Source organism: Acomys russatus, chromosome 9 (assembly GCF_903995435.1).
Source record: "Acomys russatus chromosome 9, mAcoRus1.1, whole genome shotgun sequence".
Taxonomy (NCBI): Eukaryota; Metazoa; Chordata; class Mammalia; order Rodentia; family Muridae; genus Acomys; species Acomys russatus.
The window spans coordinates 10,475,019-10,491,755 of NC_067145.1; the positions used below are offsets into that span (position 1 = coordinate 10,475,019).

A 16,737-nucleotide genomic window follows, 5' to 3' on the forward strand; every position below is an offset into this window, starting at 1 on the left:
AAAAAAATCAAAATAGTAGGATGCCTGGTTAGGAAGAAGAATTTTCAGTGGTATGGGTAGGATTAAAAGTCCTAAAGGTCTAAGACATGTGTACAGTTTATTATATATAAATTTATATACTGGTCATCTATTTGGTAGGCCATAATTAAGAATGGAGAATATCTTTTTTCGCTGAAAAATCATAAAAAATACACTCTGTGTGTGTGTGTGTGTGTGTGTGTATGTGTGTGTGTGTGTTTTCTCTGTGTAGCTCTGTGTATCCTGGAACTCATTCTGTAGACTAGTCTGTCTCAAACTCAGATACCCACCTGGCTCTGTTTTACCACATCCTGGGATTAAAGGACTCTGCCACTACAGCCTGGCTTACATATAATTACCTATTTATAACAGAAATTGTTAGCTTATATTTGCCGTGGCATTATATTTTATAAGTCTACAAAATCTACACATTTGGAAATGGACAAAGATTTGGTCTCAGAATAAACTATAACATGAATTTAATACCTGATTCAGGTGGACTTGAGATTAGTGAGTGGAAATAACTAAGTACTTTATGACGATTAGGATGAAATTAATGGCACTCAATAAAAGAGGTGTAGGAAGTAGTTCCTTTAAAACATAATTACAACACAAGGATAAAGGTTTAAGGTATATGATCAGTTCACCTGTGAAAAGAATGCCAGAATTCTCTCACTGTTCTCTGATTGACAAAAACATAGAGGTTTCTCAACAGAAACAAACTGGCAACTTGATTAAACTGTCCACCAAATAGAAACGTGATGAATAAAATTTTCTAGGTCATTCATTTTGACACTTTCTACTGCATTTCCTGCATTAGTAGTGTTCTTCGCTGCATTGAAATGTGCTGTAAGAACACATAGTTAGTTTATTTGTTCATTTGTTTATTTATTTATGTAAAATCAAGGGCAATTTTATAACAGTTTCAAAGAATAACACCAAGACAGGCAAGGTGTTAAACTCAACAGCAACCCTGGGGAGAAAAATGAAAGAGAGAGGGGAAAATGTTTAGGCATTTGTTTGTGACGCTCATGTGGAGTCTGGCTACAGGGCAGCAGGCAGCTTATAGGGAACAGTCTGGCCTACTGTATTGGGAAAGCCATGATTAGAACTGGGCGGGTAGAGAGAAGAAAATGTGTGCTTCTGATGATTCCAGGAGAGCCGAATACTTAGAAAGCCGCATGATTTCACTCACAATTATCTTCTTTCTGTACTGTTTTGTAAATTAATTTGCATAGAATATGTTGCTATTAAAACTTGTCAATTATGGATCAACTTACATCACCTGCACTTATTTAATCAACTAGTCTTTACTTTTAATAAAAAAAAGTTTACTGAATTATTTGTCATTTTAGGCTAAACTCTTGAGCTTTGAACTATTTTTATGCTCTGGAATGATTAACTCAAGATACGTAATGTTTATCTTCTTACAAACATCATCAATAGCTTCTGTTTCAGAAATCTGAAAGTCATGTCAGTCATATTAGACATCCTGGAGTGTGTGACTGAAGGTGGGAGAGAAGTGTCAATCAAAGTGTAAAGTGTATAAGCTGCAATGGATAAAACAGATAGAAGGGCTTGGCCGTGCAGAGCACCTGAATGTCAGCAGAGACCTCCCGATATATTCACTGAGAGGCTTTTGAAGCTCATGTGATCAGCCATCTTTCTACAATACCTGAGATCACTGCGTTTTCGTTAGTGGATTTATTTGCCTAGAGGATGACTATTCTCATAGAACCTGTCAAAAACCCAACTTTTGGTTTGCCAAATTCCCTTTTGAAATTCTCTGAGTTATATCAATACCTGTGTTAAGTGTTCATTGTTTATTTATCCCTGCTGACTTTAGCTATACTATTCTAATCCTTTCTCTAGGTTCCTATGATAAGACTCTGGTATAATGTTAGATGGCTTTTCGTTTTTTTAAAAATTAATCTATTTATTCACTTTACGTACCAGTTGTAGCTCCCTCCCTCTGTTACGCCAAGTCCCATCCTTGCCCTCTCTTCCCACATCCCCCTCTGCTATTCACCAGAAAAGTCCCTCACCCCCACTCACCCCAGCTCATCAAGTCTTTTCAGGACTGAGATCATCCTCTTCCCCTGTGGCCTAGCAAGGCTGTCCCTCAAGTGGGGAGTGACAAAAAGCAGTCAACAGACTCCATGTCAGAGACAGCCCCTTTCCCCTTACTAGAGGACCCACAGGAAGCCTGAGCTACCCAGCAACTACATTTGTGTAGGGGGCCTAGGTACAGTCCATGCATAATCTTTGATAGGTGCTCCAGTGTCCACAAGCCCCTCTGGGCCCTTTTTGCCTCTTCTTTAAGGTGCAAACATCTACTACTAGGTACTGTGCTAGTTTGTCCTATCAGTTCTGATCTGATAAGTTCCAACATTCTTAAATTATTTTTGATAGTTATGTATTTTATGTTCACGTATGCAAAAACACAAGAAGAATGTGCATCTTCCTCCTTTTTTGAAGAGTCCTATGAATGTTAGTAGCGTTCAGTGCTCCTCTTCAAGTCAACACTGTCTTGTCTGAAACCCTCCCTAGGATTTAAATATTACTGATTGTGTAATTTCCCATTCAGCTAGCAGAATAATGAACCCATCTGTTTCTCTTTGTATATATCTAGTGTTTGAGTAATCTCTTTTTTTTTTTCTCTTAAGGTTGGTATATGTTAGTAGATGTTCTGCACTTTGAGAAAGTTTCTAATTATCTTCGTGCAACAAGTGTTCATTCTTTGTAATTGCAATTGTTCGTATCAGTTGGGCCTGAGATTAAGATAAAACTCCAGCTTTCTTTTAATTAAGGTAATCATGGTAATTCCCTTTCAGTCACTTTGCTGATTTTATACACTATCTTATAATTAAAGTAGATTATTTCAAATAATATGGTTGCTGTATACTATTTTTGTTATATTTACAGACTTTGATTTTAATTGGTGTGTTTAATACTGATTTTTAAATGACTATTTATACTAGTGTATTACATTTATTGCTGTTTTACTACGTAGTCTTTGCATTTTTCCATTTTCTTATTTTTCCGTGGGTACTGCTGACAGCCAAAATTTATTATTTTGGTAAAAGTGATTCTTACTTTTCCTAACATTTTTATTTATTATATAAAATTTCCACATCCATGTATAATGAATTTTTATCATAACCAGCCTGTATTTTTCACTTCAGGTCTCCTTGATTACCTACCAACTTATCCACTCCACAACATAAAATATTCTTGTCTTTTTTTTTGCTTTGATATCCTACAACTGCACTAATTTCTAATATCTCCCTGAGTGTGCGTTATTCTGACTCTATACACATGGAAATTGGGTATGGCATCATTTACAGGAGCATGTGCAACTTACTAACTGCCTGTAGTTCCTCAGCTGTGGATGGTACCTCATACGCAACTCCTTAAAGGACTTTAAACTTGCTTGATCCTGAGCAAGTAACCACACATGCTTTATGCTCATGTATGCAGTCATGATGCCAGTCCAGGAGACAGTGTGTCCCTCCCAAGTTTCAGGTCTTAGTCTCTCTGCCCGGTCTCTACAGTGGTCTTAGAGCCTCTTCCTGTGCTCTACGTGTTTCAACTCACTAAATTAATAATGATTGGAATAATTAAGAAAATAAACATAACAAATTTGTCTTCATTAATTTACTCCATAATAATCGATTTCCCTTTTTTCCAGATCTAACTTCTTAGCCTATATATTTCTTAGTTTGTGTATTCAATATTTTATTTTATTAATTAAATTGTTGAGACAGAGGCTTAATTCTCCTAAACTGGCCGTGAACTTGATGTGTTGCTAGGGATGCCCTTGATATTCTGCTTCTCTTGTCTCTGCCTCTGAGTGCTTAGATTATAGGTCTGTGTTTCATGGTCCAAATTTCCTTCCTTTTAAGAGCTTTCCTCAACATTTGTTGCTAGAGACGTCCAATGTTGTGAAATTTTCTCAGCTTTGAACATCTGAGGATTATTTACACACACACACACACACACACACACACACACACACACACACACACACACATAGTTTTCTAGGGAAATTTCACCTTTCACTCAACCCAAACCTAGGAACTGTTAAAATTAAGAGATTTTGTTTGGTATCTCCGGAATAGAAGTCAGCAGTCATGAGGTAAGTATTAGTGTACTTGAGTTGGGGAGGAAGCAGAAGAGGTGAAGGCTTGTGCTTAGAGTATGTTAGGAGGTAGCATTCTCTAATGATGGATAAAAGTTATAGAAGATGATTTAAATAGAAATTCCTGTAAAATGAGATTACTAAGCTTCCTGCAAGAATCCTGAGTTTCTGACTTTTTTTTGTCCAATACTTCCAGAAGCATTTATCAATGATTAGAGCAGTGTAGCACTGCAGTCCTGTCTGGTATCTTATAAGGCTTCCATTAAAAAACACAGAACTTTATTCCATTTTAATGCAACTTATGGATGTTTATTTACTCAGAATCTCACTCTTCTTGTTTATCTCAACATTACTTAGAAAAAAATGAACCTTTAACCTTATCCACTCTAATATTATTTTAAGTGGTATTGTACTATACATTTAGTGAATAAATACATTAGCTGTAATGTCAGTATAAAGAAAAATTTACAAATACAAGTGTACAGTTTGGTGGTCTCAATGATTCTTGGTCAAAATTTCATTTATTTTTAAGTACATGTAATAAATTTCCATACCAACTCAAACTTCCATATAAATATATATGTGTATATAGATGTGCATATGTGTGTATACTGATCAGTTTTGCAACTTTTTATATATTTAACATTACCTTTTCTTGTTATTTAAGGTCTTCAAAGCACACTATCTAATGTCTAGGCATTTTAATGAAATATGAATATCAGGTTAATCATTTGTATATCTTATACATATGAAAATTTTTTTCTACAGTACACATATTTGCATAAAACACTATTATTTCCTTATGTGAGGAAATTTTATAGCCTCTGTAAATTAGTTATGTAAATTAATGATAATGATTTCAGGACTAACCTTTATCTCTCATGACACTAATAATATAGAATTACTATTATTTATGAAAATTACTCAAATACTTTCTTGATAATACCTATGGCTTTTTCTTCTTAGGTTTAAAAGTGTGCTGGCTAGTGACATTTGTTATATTCTTGAACAATTTTACTCTAAACAACTGTCCTAGTTTTTTGATAGTATTTAATATTATACTGTCATTACCTGCAAAGTATTTGGATATACTGTCCAGATTCTTATTTTTTCTGGTTTTAGTTCAAATGATATCATCATCGTATTGTAAATTTCATAAAGCAAAACCTCTCAATACGGTTACTCAGCAACTCTTTTGTTCCTTGTTATCTAACCTTTTGGGTTTCGCTTAACAAAGATAATGTTTAGTTTCATGTGCAACAATGGCAACAATTAATATATCAACTGTACAGAGGAAAACTCGAGGGGCCTCAAGCCTACACAAAGTACTGCAGGCAAATAGGAATGCAAAGAGCGGATGAAACAGGCTTCCCCAGGAAAGAGCACAACAGTTGCCTAAAGACAGAAAGGTAACACCTGAAAACTTCCATCCAAGTAGGACAAAGTTAAATCTAGGAACATAGTGTAAAAGTATAGGTGCATATACATATAAGCATATAATAACAGTCAATGAAACGAAATTATAAATTTGAAAGACAGCAAAAAATATATGGAAGGCCTTGGAGAGGGGAGAGGGAAAGATAAATACTATAATTATATTAAAAACAAAACTTCAAGAAAATACGTAGTATATTACAAACTTAGATCTATTCTGTAAATCAACTCACAATGATTATTTCTCAAGTTCTTATTCTCACACACTTACTGGAGTGCTCTCTCTCTTTCTCTCTCTTTTTCTTTCTTTCTTTTCTCCTTTCTTCTCCCCTTCAAATAAACAAACAAAAAAAAAAAAAGGTGGGTTTTTTTTGTTTTGTTTTTATTAAACGTCTGAGATCTAGAAGGATTATACTATTCACTTGAAAAAATTTTGTTTTCTGTGACTATAGTCTGTCAAGACCTATTTGTCTTATGAGTATGTTATATTTTTTAAATTTTGCTTTCAATTCACATTATAAACTCTTTGCATCTGTTCCGTATTCTGCTAATGCATTCCGAAACGGGAATTGTCAACTATGTTAGCTGGGAGATGATGCTGAATATACCTGTTTCTCTTAATCCTTACAGCTTGGCACATAAAATTTTGGTTGTCTTTTTCACTCACAGTCTCATTTGTTGTTTGCTCTTGTTAGTTTTGTTGTTCACTTTTGAATGTAATGGAGCTTTGCTAATTATTTTCAGTGGGAGGGTTAATTTAATACAAACTATTCCATCACAGTAAAAAGTGAGAGTCTCATTATGATTTGAATGGTTCTTTCTCTAGATAATAATTAAATTAGGCTATTTTCATGGACTTATTAGCATATAGATATTTTATATTGCTGTTATGTAAGTTTACATATTGTTCTTTTGAACATTTTCATTTATTTTTTTATTTTACTTATTGTTTCTGGATAATATTGTGCTTTCTTCATCCATTTGTACACCTTAAGTAGTTTACAAACCCAGTCTTTCACTATCTTAAAACAGTTCGCTATCTTTTACCAAATAGGTGATCTCAACTTTCCAGGAATTATTTATGCATGCTTGTTCTTCTTCCTGGAAGAAATATGTTGCTATTCAAATATCACTAAGAAGATATTGTAACAAGGCAGTGGTGGCACACTCATTTAATGCTAACACCTGGTAGGAAAGGGCAGGCTGATCTCTGTGAGGTCAAGGCCAGCCTTTTCTACAAAGCAAGTTCAAGATTGCCAGGGCTACACAGAGAAACCTATCTCAAAACAAAACAAAAACAAACAAACAAACAAAAAATCCTAAAAGCCAACCAAACTTTTCAAGATATTTTGAGGTATCCAATCTTTTAGTAAGTATTAATATTAAATATTTCAAGATTTAAAGACATAAATATATTTGTTGTACATTTATAAATATTTATATCTTACTCATTTCCAGACAAGCTTATGTTCTCTGCATATGCTGTGAACACACACACATATAGGTATAGAACTTCAATCATTAACTTTATAAAGACAAGATCTACTCATATTAGATGCTTTGTAAGAGGGCTAGAATATAGCCCTAGAGTCAGAATGATAATTTCAAATATCATTGTTTTTTGTAGGATCTCTTTGTGTGCTATTGATTGAGTAGAAAATATTGTATATTTTGGTTTGTTTTGTTTCTGCATAATTTTACTTTGTTGCTTATTTCTTTTTAACTTGTTAATTTTGCTATTTGACAATTTTATACATCTATATAAAACATTTTGGTAATCTCCCCTAATATCTCACCTTGATAAGATCCATTTTCTCCCTACAGGTCTGTTTCTCACATTAATGGCCAACTATTTACTCTGCTCTTCACCAGGATGGTATGTAGTCTTAAGTTTGGACCTCTCTATTGGATCCTGACGTACTCAGTGTTTGGTGTAAAACTAATGATAATAACTGCTCTTTCCTTATAATCTTCCAAACTTCAATAGTTTAACAGAGTTGTTGGACCACTCGCGCTTCCCCCCCTCACTTGTTTTGTTAGTTGTTGACAACACCAGACTTGCTGAGAGCTACAGCAGACAAACCAGCATCTGTGGGATCTTTGTTAGGTCATGCCTATAATATAGCATTTAAAATCTCTCACTCTCATCCTGGAGCCCTAGGATGCTTTCCGTACACTCTTCCTCAATGTTCTCTAAGTCTTTGAAAAGGTGGAATAAATCATCTCTTATTTAGATCTGGATACTCACTCATCATTTATTTCTTAGCAACATTGAAAATCTATGGATTCAGTGACACACATCGCAAAGAAAAGTTTTTGTGTTTGGGATGTACCCTATGATAGAAGAATCTATTTTCAATTAAAAACCAAAATAAACCACAGAATGAAAGTGTCTGTCTATGAATATAAACACAAATATTTATATTGAAGTTTGGTGCCTTGTCAATTAGTTGAACAACAGTAGCTGAGTTCCACAAAATGTTCTGTAACCTCCCCAGCTATGAATTTTTTAATAGGTTTAAAATTCCAAACATTAAGAGAGGGGAGGGGATAGGTGCTCTTCCGAGAAAATGGCGACTCCTGCTCTCCCTCCTGAGTCTCTGCCAGCCTGGGAGCCTGAGGCCACTGGGGAACCCTGCCAGATACACCAACCGCAGCTTGTGCACAATGTGATCCCTGCCCAATGGCTTAGAGCCCCCAACTTCCAATGACTTGGAGCAGCTGAGTTTCCTGGAGCTGTAGCAGAGATCAAGGCACCAGGAGAGGCTTTTGCCCAAGGAGTAATGCACTTGGAAATTGCCCGCCAAAGGTAGAAAGGTCCAAGACATCATTGCAAAACTGAAAGCTGCCATTGCAGAACGTGAAGAGGTTGGAGGAAGAAATGAACTCTTTGACCCTGTTAGTGTAGACTGTAAGCTAAGACAGAAAGCAACCACAAGAGTTGGTACTGAGGTAGACAAGGCCCAGAATTCTGACCTGATGCTTGATACTACGCCGTTAGGTTCTGAATATTCCTCTGTAGACATTAAATCCTCTAAAGCAGGCTCAGACACTCCGGGACCTATACATCTCACTCACAGAGGGAATGAGGAGACTTTGGAGGCTGGCTGTCCAGTGAACACAGACCCAGCTCTCAGCAGCAGAGCCAGGGCACCCTCATCTGAAGTGAACCAATATCATCCCCAGCGCGCTGTTTCAGGTCAAGTGGAAGATATTTTCAGCAGCACTGACAGTCTGCTTATCACTAACTTGCAAAAGATCAGAACCTCAGATCGAAAGGAATACTCAGAGGACAACATTAGCGCTTACAACCTTCCAGGCCTCAGGAGTGAGACTCTTAAAAAGCCTCGTTACATGGAATTGCTAGAAATGTGAGCCAGAAACGCAGTGGTCCCTCATAAGTTTAAGACCAATGCATTATACACACAACAGAGTGACTCCCCAAGCCATTGTCAGAGGAGAAAATCCCTTGCTTCCTCAGAAGAGCAGCAGCGAAGATACAGGCCTAGGCAGCATCTTGATGAGGTCACAGCAGTATGCCTACATCCACTCACCACCAGTAGGCACAGCTGCTCTCTATGGAAGAGTTGCTGGCCCTACAGAGAGAGCAGAAGCACAGGCAAAGCTCACAGCACAAACTAGCCAAGAGACTGAATATTAGAATGCAGAGCTGCAATCCAGAAGGGGAGTCTTCAGGGAGATGCTGAGAAGTGACAGACAAAGAGGATGCCCACTCTTCCTCCTCACATGCATGCTGAAGATGAGCGAAGACTGACTGCTGAACTGTTATTGTCTCATATCAAACTTCCTAACAAGTATCAAGATCAGTGTCAGACTTTGTTGGGGGACAGCGGTTTTTTAAAGTTACCATAGCAGTATCTACAGAAGAAGAGCTACAGGATAAGATAATGTTTCTCTTTTTTTTTATATAAATAGAAAAATTAACTCATTTCTCCCCCCCCCCCCCATAATTCAATTTTAGTGAAGTCAATGCAGCTAGAAATTCATTAGTCTTAATCTAGATAATCTGACATGTGGACATAAAAAAATTTTAGTATATTTCATTGACATTTTTTATTTCAGCAAGCCACAAATGGTGATATTTTTACATTACAAATGTTATTCATCTTTTCTTCTAATATTCCCTCACCCCCACCTCACTCCCTCTTCTTTTCCCCCTCCAATTATGCCTCTTTTCTAACTCTATCAATGCTTATCAGTTGCACTCAATTCAATAAATTCAAGATTTTTTTTCTGAATTTTCTTTACTACAGTGCTACCTTTTCTACCCTCTTATTACACTGTATTTTTCTGTTTTCAATATATGTAATGGCCGTAAGGATGGGAGAGTTTCTATCTCCCTAATTTTAGGGTCCACCATCATGGAGCTGAGTTTCAAGGCAAGGCGGTCTTCCCAATAGTCTTTACTTCTTCTGTTACTAGCTCTGCTCTTGATTTTGGTGCAATATCAATAAAAGTAACTTATTAACAAAGTAAACTGAAATGAATCAGTGTCATCTCAGAGCTTCACAGCCACTGGAGCAGTTTAGAATCAGGTTAGCGCCATGCCTCTGGCCACAGCTGATTATAATAAAGTTCTAATGCACGTTTGTTTCACTGAGTACAATGTCTCTACCTGCCCAAGCCTATGATATAGACATAGGGGCTCAAACAGCAATCACTAACCTGAAGATACCTATGATGCTTGAGGTTAGAAAAGAGACAGTGCTGATAGTCTCATTACTATCAGTAGGATTAGCTTCAAGCCTGGTTGCACCTGACAATGATAGCCACAGGCACATGCAGTGATGAGTGGTGTAACATGGATCTAAGCTTCTACAATGACAAGAGGCTCATGTTGGAGCTCTGGCTTGTAACAGGAACATTTTGTTGCATCTCAATGCGATATGCTATAAACTTAGCTTCTCTCATAACTTTTCTACTCTCTAATAGGTGAAGTTCTTATCAACCACTCCTGTTCCCTAAGGCAAGAGAGAACTAGAGGAGTCAGCTACTTGACAGGACACATTGATTACTAAGAACCAGTTTATACGTACTATCCTGGGCATAGAACCAGGGGACTCTTTACTACATTGGTTTCCTCCAAGGGGTCTGGAACTTTTTTTGAAAGGACAAAATATGTGTCCTTTTACCTCCAACGGAACACATCTTACATTTTGATGATGTCTTCTTTCTTCACCATGTTTCTGATTCTTGGAGAGATGTTTTCTGTAAAAGTGATTATAGCTGTTTTTATGTTCCACTGTGATTCATAAACATGAGCAAATTTTCTCCCATTGACATGGCACTGATCAGACATTCCATCCTACTAACTATACACATTCTACATTGAATCTTAAGATTCATTTTACTTATTAATTCATTAATAAGTTGGTTTAAATTTTTGTTATTGCTCAACATTACTATTTTTAAATATAATTTCAAGTTTTTTGTACTCTTTCCAAGTTTTCAAATTTGAAAGGTGTTTTTCGAACAATTTAAAAGTAATACACTTACTATAAAATGTGTATCAGAGAAAATAATGAAGTTATTAAAAATACTTTGATTAAGTGCATTAAAATTCCTGTTCTAAAATACTGAATGTTAAATAATGAAATATCTCTGGATCTTTACAACTAAGTAGCTTCTGTAATAATGTTAGAATTCATTAAATAATGATGCCAATGGCTGGGAAACAAACACAAAACAACAATAAGTCAGTTCTAATATAATTAAAAGTTTAATAAAAATTGCAGTTAGGAAAATGAGGTAAATAGCACATTAAATATTGATAATTTCACAAAACATGTTTTTATTATACATCAATATCTTTTCACATTTAAGTGTGTAGAAATACTAAATATTGAAGCACCTTAGCTTTCACATCTGAAAAAGTAGGAGGCTATTCACTAGACAATCACTTAGTTCACATTATTAATTATTTCGCATTCCTGAAATTTGTTTTTTGAAATTTGTTTAATATATTTTAGCACAAATGTACCAGTTTAAGACAGCCTCAGATCACTAGTACATGATGCAATCTTTTAGGAGCCATCTAGAAAATACACTTGCAATAGTATCTCTCAAAAACAATGGGATTATTCCTCACACTTTATTTGAGGAGGACACTATTCTTGACTTCACATAGCCAGGAGAAATTACTTTAAACTCTCGGTGGTAAAGACTTAGAGCTATATATTCCTACTCATTCATATGAGATCTCAGACTCATTATTTGGAGTTACCAAATTTTTATGATATGCGCAAAAATCTTTTGATCAGATTTTAAGGACAGAATAGAAAGAATTTTGAACAATTGTATAATCATAACCACTAAGAAAGAAAAACTGATGTAAAGTTACGAATGATACCCAGAAGATGCTCCAGCACACAACAAGAAAATTTGCTCAACCATGTTCATAGCAGCCTTACTTATAATAGCCAGAACATGGAAACAACCTAAGTGTCCCTCAGTAGAAGAGTGGATAAAGAAACTGTGGTACATATACACTATGGAATACTACTCAGCTATTAAAAACAAGGAATTCCCAAAATTTGTGGATAAATGGATTGAGCTAGAAATGATCATAATGAGTGAGTTAACCCAGAAGCAGAAAGAGTCAAATGGTATATACTCACTTATATCTGCATACTAGCCCAAGGGGCATGTCCCACGAAAGCCTTGACTTACCAGGAAACTGGGACAGAGGGGAGGGCATCCTATTGGGACTCTAAATGAGAGACGCATGGGAGAATAGCAAAATAAAAGGATACAGAGGGTTCTAGAAATCTACAAGTAGAACAATATGATAGGCAGATTTGGGCCCAGGGGTCCTGCTCAAACTAAGGCACCAGCCAAGGACAATACAGGAGGTAAACTTTAAACCCCTTCCCAGATCTAGCCAATGGTCAGAATATTCTCCACAGTTGAGTGGAGAGTGTGATATGACTTTCTCACGTACTCTGGTGCCTCACATTTGACCATGTCCCCTGGAGGGGGAGACCTGGTAGCACTCAGAGGAAGGGCAACAGGTAGCCAAGAAGAGACTTGATACCCTATGAGAATATATAGGGGGAGGTAATCCCCCTCAGGAACAGTCATAAGGGAGGGAAAAATGGGAAAATGGGGGGGGGAGGAATGGGAGGATACAAGGGATGGGATAAACATTGAGATGTAACAAGAATAAATTAATAAAAAAAAAAAAAAAAAGAAAGTGTTATGTCAGTGCATGAAGCCTAAGGGAGATATTCAGGGAAGTTGATCCAAGTGATAACATGTATCCTGATTCACTGCAGCAAAGAATCAACAAGTATGTCAAAGTTGTTGTTCAAGACCCTATGTGGCTAATATTGTTTCAACATACAAAAATGTATTGGTGTAATGCACTATATAAACTGATAAAAGAAAGATTATGATTATCTCATTAAATGCTGAGAAACTTTGACACAATCCTACACTTCTTTTTTTTTAAATTAATTTATTCTTGTTACATCTCAAATGTTATCCTATTCCTTGTATCCTCCCATTCTTCCCTGCCTCCCATTTTCCCCTTACTCCCCTCCCCTATGACTGTGCCTGAAGGGGACTTCCTCCACTTTATATGCTCATAGGGTATCAAGTCTCTTCTCGGTAGTCTGCTATCCTTCCTCTGAGTGCCACAGGTCTCCCACTCCAGGGGACGTGGTCAAATATGAGGCACCAGAGTATGTGTGAAAGTCATACCCCACTCTCCACTCAACTGTGGAGAATGTCCTGTCCATTGGCTAGATCTGGGTAGGGGTTTGAAGTTTACCGCCTGTATTGACCTTGGCTGGTGCCATAGTTTGAGCGGGACCCCTGGGCCAAAATCTGCCTATCATAATGTTCTTCTTGTAGGTTTCTAGAACCCTTTGGATCTTTCTACTTTGCTATTCTCCCACGCTTCTCTCATCTAGAGTCCCAGTAGGATGTCCTCCCCTCTGTCCCAGTTTCCTGGTAAATGAAGGCTTTCGTGGGACATGCCCCTTGGGCTAGTATGCAGATATAAGTGAGTATATACCATTTAAGTCTTTCTGCTTCTGGGTTAACTCACTCATTATGATAATTTCTAGCTCAATCCATTTGTCCACAAATTTTGGGAATTCCTTGTTTTTAATAGCTGAGTAGTATTCCATAGTGTATATGTACCACAGTTTCTTATCCATTCTTCTACTGAGGGACACTTAGGCTGTTTCTTACACTTCTTCATGATAAAAGTTATTGAGCAAGTCAGAGATACAAGGAACATACCTAAACATAATAAGGGAAATTTTCAAGCATATATCCAACATTAAATTAAATGGAGAGAAAAATTAAAGCAAATTGACTAAAATATGGAACAAGACAAGGATGTCCATTCTCTCCATATTTATTCAATATAAATTTAAGATCTCGCTGAAGTGGTAAGACAACTAAAATAGATCAAAGGGATAAAAACTGGAAAGAAAAAGTTAAAGTATCATCATTTGCAGATCATAAAATAGTGTACATAAGCAACCCCAAAAATTGTACCAGGGAACTGCTAACACCTTATAAATACCTTTAGCAAAGTGTCTAGATACAAGTTTAACTTTAAAAAATCAATAGCTTTCCTATATACATATGAAAATGGGTGAGAAAGAATTAAGGAAACAGCACCCTTCACAATAGACACAAATAAACTTAAAATATCTTCGTGTAATTCTAACTAAAGAAAAGAAGGACCTACAGGACAGAACTTCAAGTCTTTGAAGAAAGAACTTGACAAAGATACTAGAAGTTGGAAAGATGTCCTATGTTCATGGACAGGTAGAATTAACATAGGAAAAATAGTCATTTTATCAAAAGCCATCTATATATTCAATACAATCCCAATCAAAATTTGAATGCAATTCTTTATAGACATTGAAAGAGCAAATGTCAATTTCATATAAAAAACAAAACTCTGGATAACAAAAACAATCTTTTAAATATGATATAACTTCCAGAAGTATAACCATCTCTAATTTTAAGCTCCACTACAAAGCTGTAGTAATGAAAAGCCACCTGGTAGCTATCCAGGGGTAACTATTGGGGATGTGCCTATTGTTACAGAAATTTAACATACCATGTTTTGGGTGATATCCCAGAGTAGCCTTCCCTTCTCTGAAGGAAAATGGAGGAGTGGATTAGAGGGAGAGAGCAAGTGGAGGAAAAATGGCTGGAAGGAGGTGGGAGAAACTGAAGTCAGGATATAATTAATATATGAGAGAATAAATTTTAAAAAACAGAAAAAGGCTATCTTAACTCTTTTAATATTTCCATATCTTTTATGATTTTTATATATTTTACTACAAAAATTTAATCTTTTTGTTTATTGTCACATGTACACACCTATACAGAGAACCTGCTGGATTTTTCAGTTTTTTGTTTTGTTTGTTTTTATTTTTATTTTTATTTTTATAGTTTTTTTATTATTATTAATTTATTCTTGTTACATCTCAATGTTTATCCCATCCCTTGTATCCTCCCATTCCTCCCCCCCCCCATTTTCCCATTATTCCCCTCCCCTATGACTGTTCTTGAGGGGGATTACGTAATTGAGCATATTTGTGTGTGATTTGATTGTGATAAGGTCTCATTTCATAATATAAATTTACAATTTAATTGAGGATATCTCTTCCTCAGCCTACTTAGTTCTGGATGATCAAATGTGCAGTTTCCCACCTGGTTTTGTTCATTTTAAATTCCTATTTCAGTCCATACACAACTTCAAAATATTTAGTGCTATAATTATTTATGTTACAATGCAAATAAAAGATTTTCAAGTGACTTTTTATTATTTTACTATATTATGTAAAATCATCCTGCATTAGGTGTGGTTTTGTTATTTTATTCATTTGTATTCTAACTTTTGTCAGTTCTTATTAATATACACATTATCTTATGAAATTGTTAAATTTTTCTTATACCTACAAAGATGAGTTCTTTCATATTTCTTCTTTTTTATCTTATTTTTGACATATTATTTCTCCACATGAGACCTCTTGTAATATAATGAATATTATCCATCAGATATTCCTTAAAAATACTTATCTGACATATGGTTATTCCACTAATAGTATTAAGCAAACCAACACCCAAGCAACAACTAATAAACTGTAATTAAAATTCATACACTGTTTCACTTTGTAACACAAAATAAAATGTCAAATTCTACTATAAATACATTTGCTTTGGAATGTTTAGGAATTCTTCAATTCCAAAACTTGATGAGGCTCCAGTAGTAACAGCGTTAAGGTAAAATAAACTACTGTTACTAAGGAATATGACAAGAATAATCACAACCTATTTATTTCTTCTTAAAAATTATGTATGCTCATTTCTCTCTCTCTCTCTCTCTCTCTCTCTCTCTCTCTCTCTCTCTCTCTCTCTCTCACACACACACACACACACACACACACACAGTAGGCAGGTATAGTAGCTTTCTGGCAAGGGGGAGGGAAAGTAGAGATGAGATCTCTGGAACAGAGTGGGTTCTTAGAACTGATAAACCCTGAGTCTAATGAAAGACCCTACCATAAAGATAGCGTGAATCAAAGAAACAGAGAATGTCAACTTCTGATCTTCATGAGTGTGTGCAAATACATAATCACATTCTTACATCAACCATCATAAACATACACAAATGAAACACTGTAGACACATGAAACAATGTCATCTGTAACTTCTCTTATTAGTTGTGGTAAGGAGAGTATATGTGTAGAAACTTGTCTCCAACGCTTTTAGCCTGAAAATGCTTTCTATTAATATTAATGAAACTTTGGTTTTCAATATAAGAATGCTTCCTTACAGCATGGAGATGAAATGCTATTATATAACACTTATAAAAGGGAAATGTGCCATCTGGAAGTTACTAACCTAAAAATGCATATGCCAATTAAAAAGCATAGTTTTAATTCAAAATTATTTTTGAGATTATACTATAACATTTCCATTTCCCTTTCTTTCCTCAAACCTAGCTGCCTGTTCCACTCCTAATTCATGGCCTCTTTGTTTTTTTTTTTTGTTGTTGTTGTTTTGTTTTGTTTTGTTTTTTGTTTTGCTTATTACTATTGCATGGTTATACTTGTATGCATATACACAAAGATTCCTAAATATCACTTCCT

General features: G+C 35.6%; 1 pseudogene; it reads left to right on the forward strand.

Moving 5' to 3' along the window:
- Window positions 1-8,260: 8,260 nt before the first annotated feature.
- Window positions 8,261-9,351, forward strand: LOC127193575 (DNA-directed RNA polymerase II subunit GRINL1A-like; annotated as a pseudogene).
- The last annotated feature ends 7,386 nt before the right edge of the window (window positions 9,352-16,737 follow it).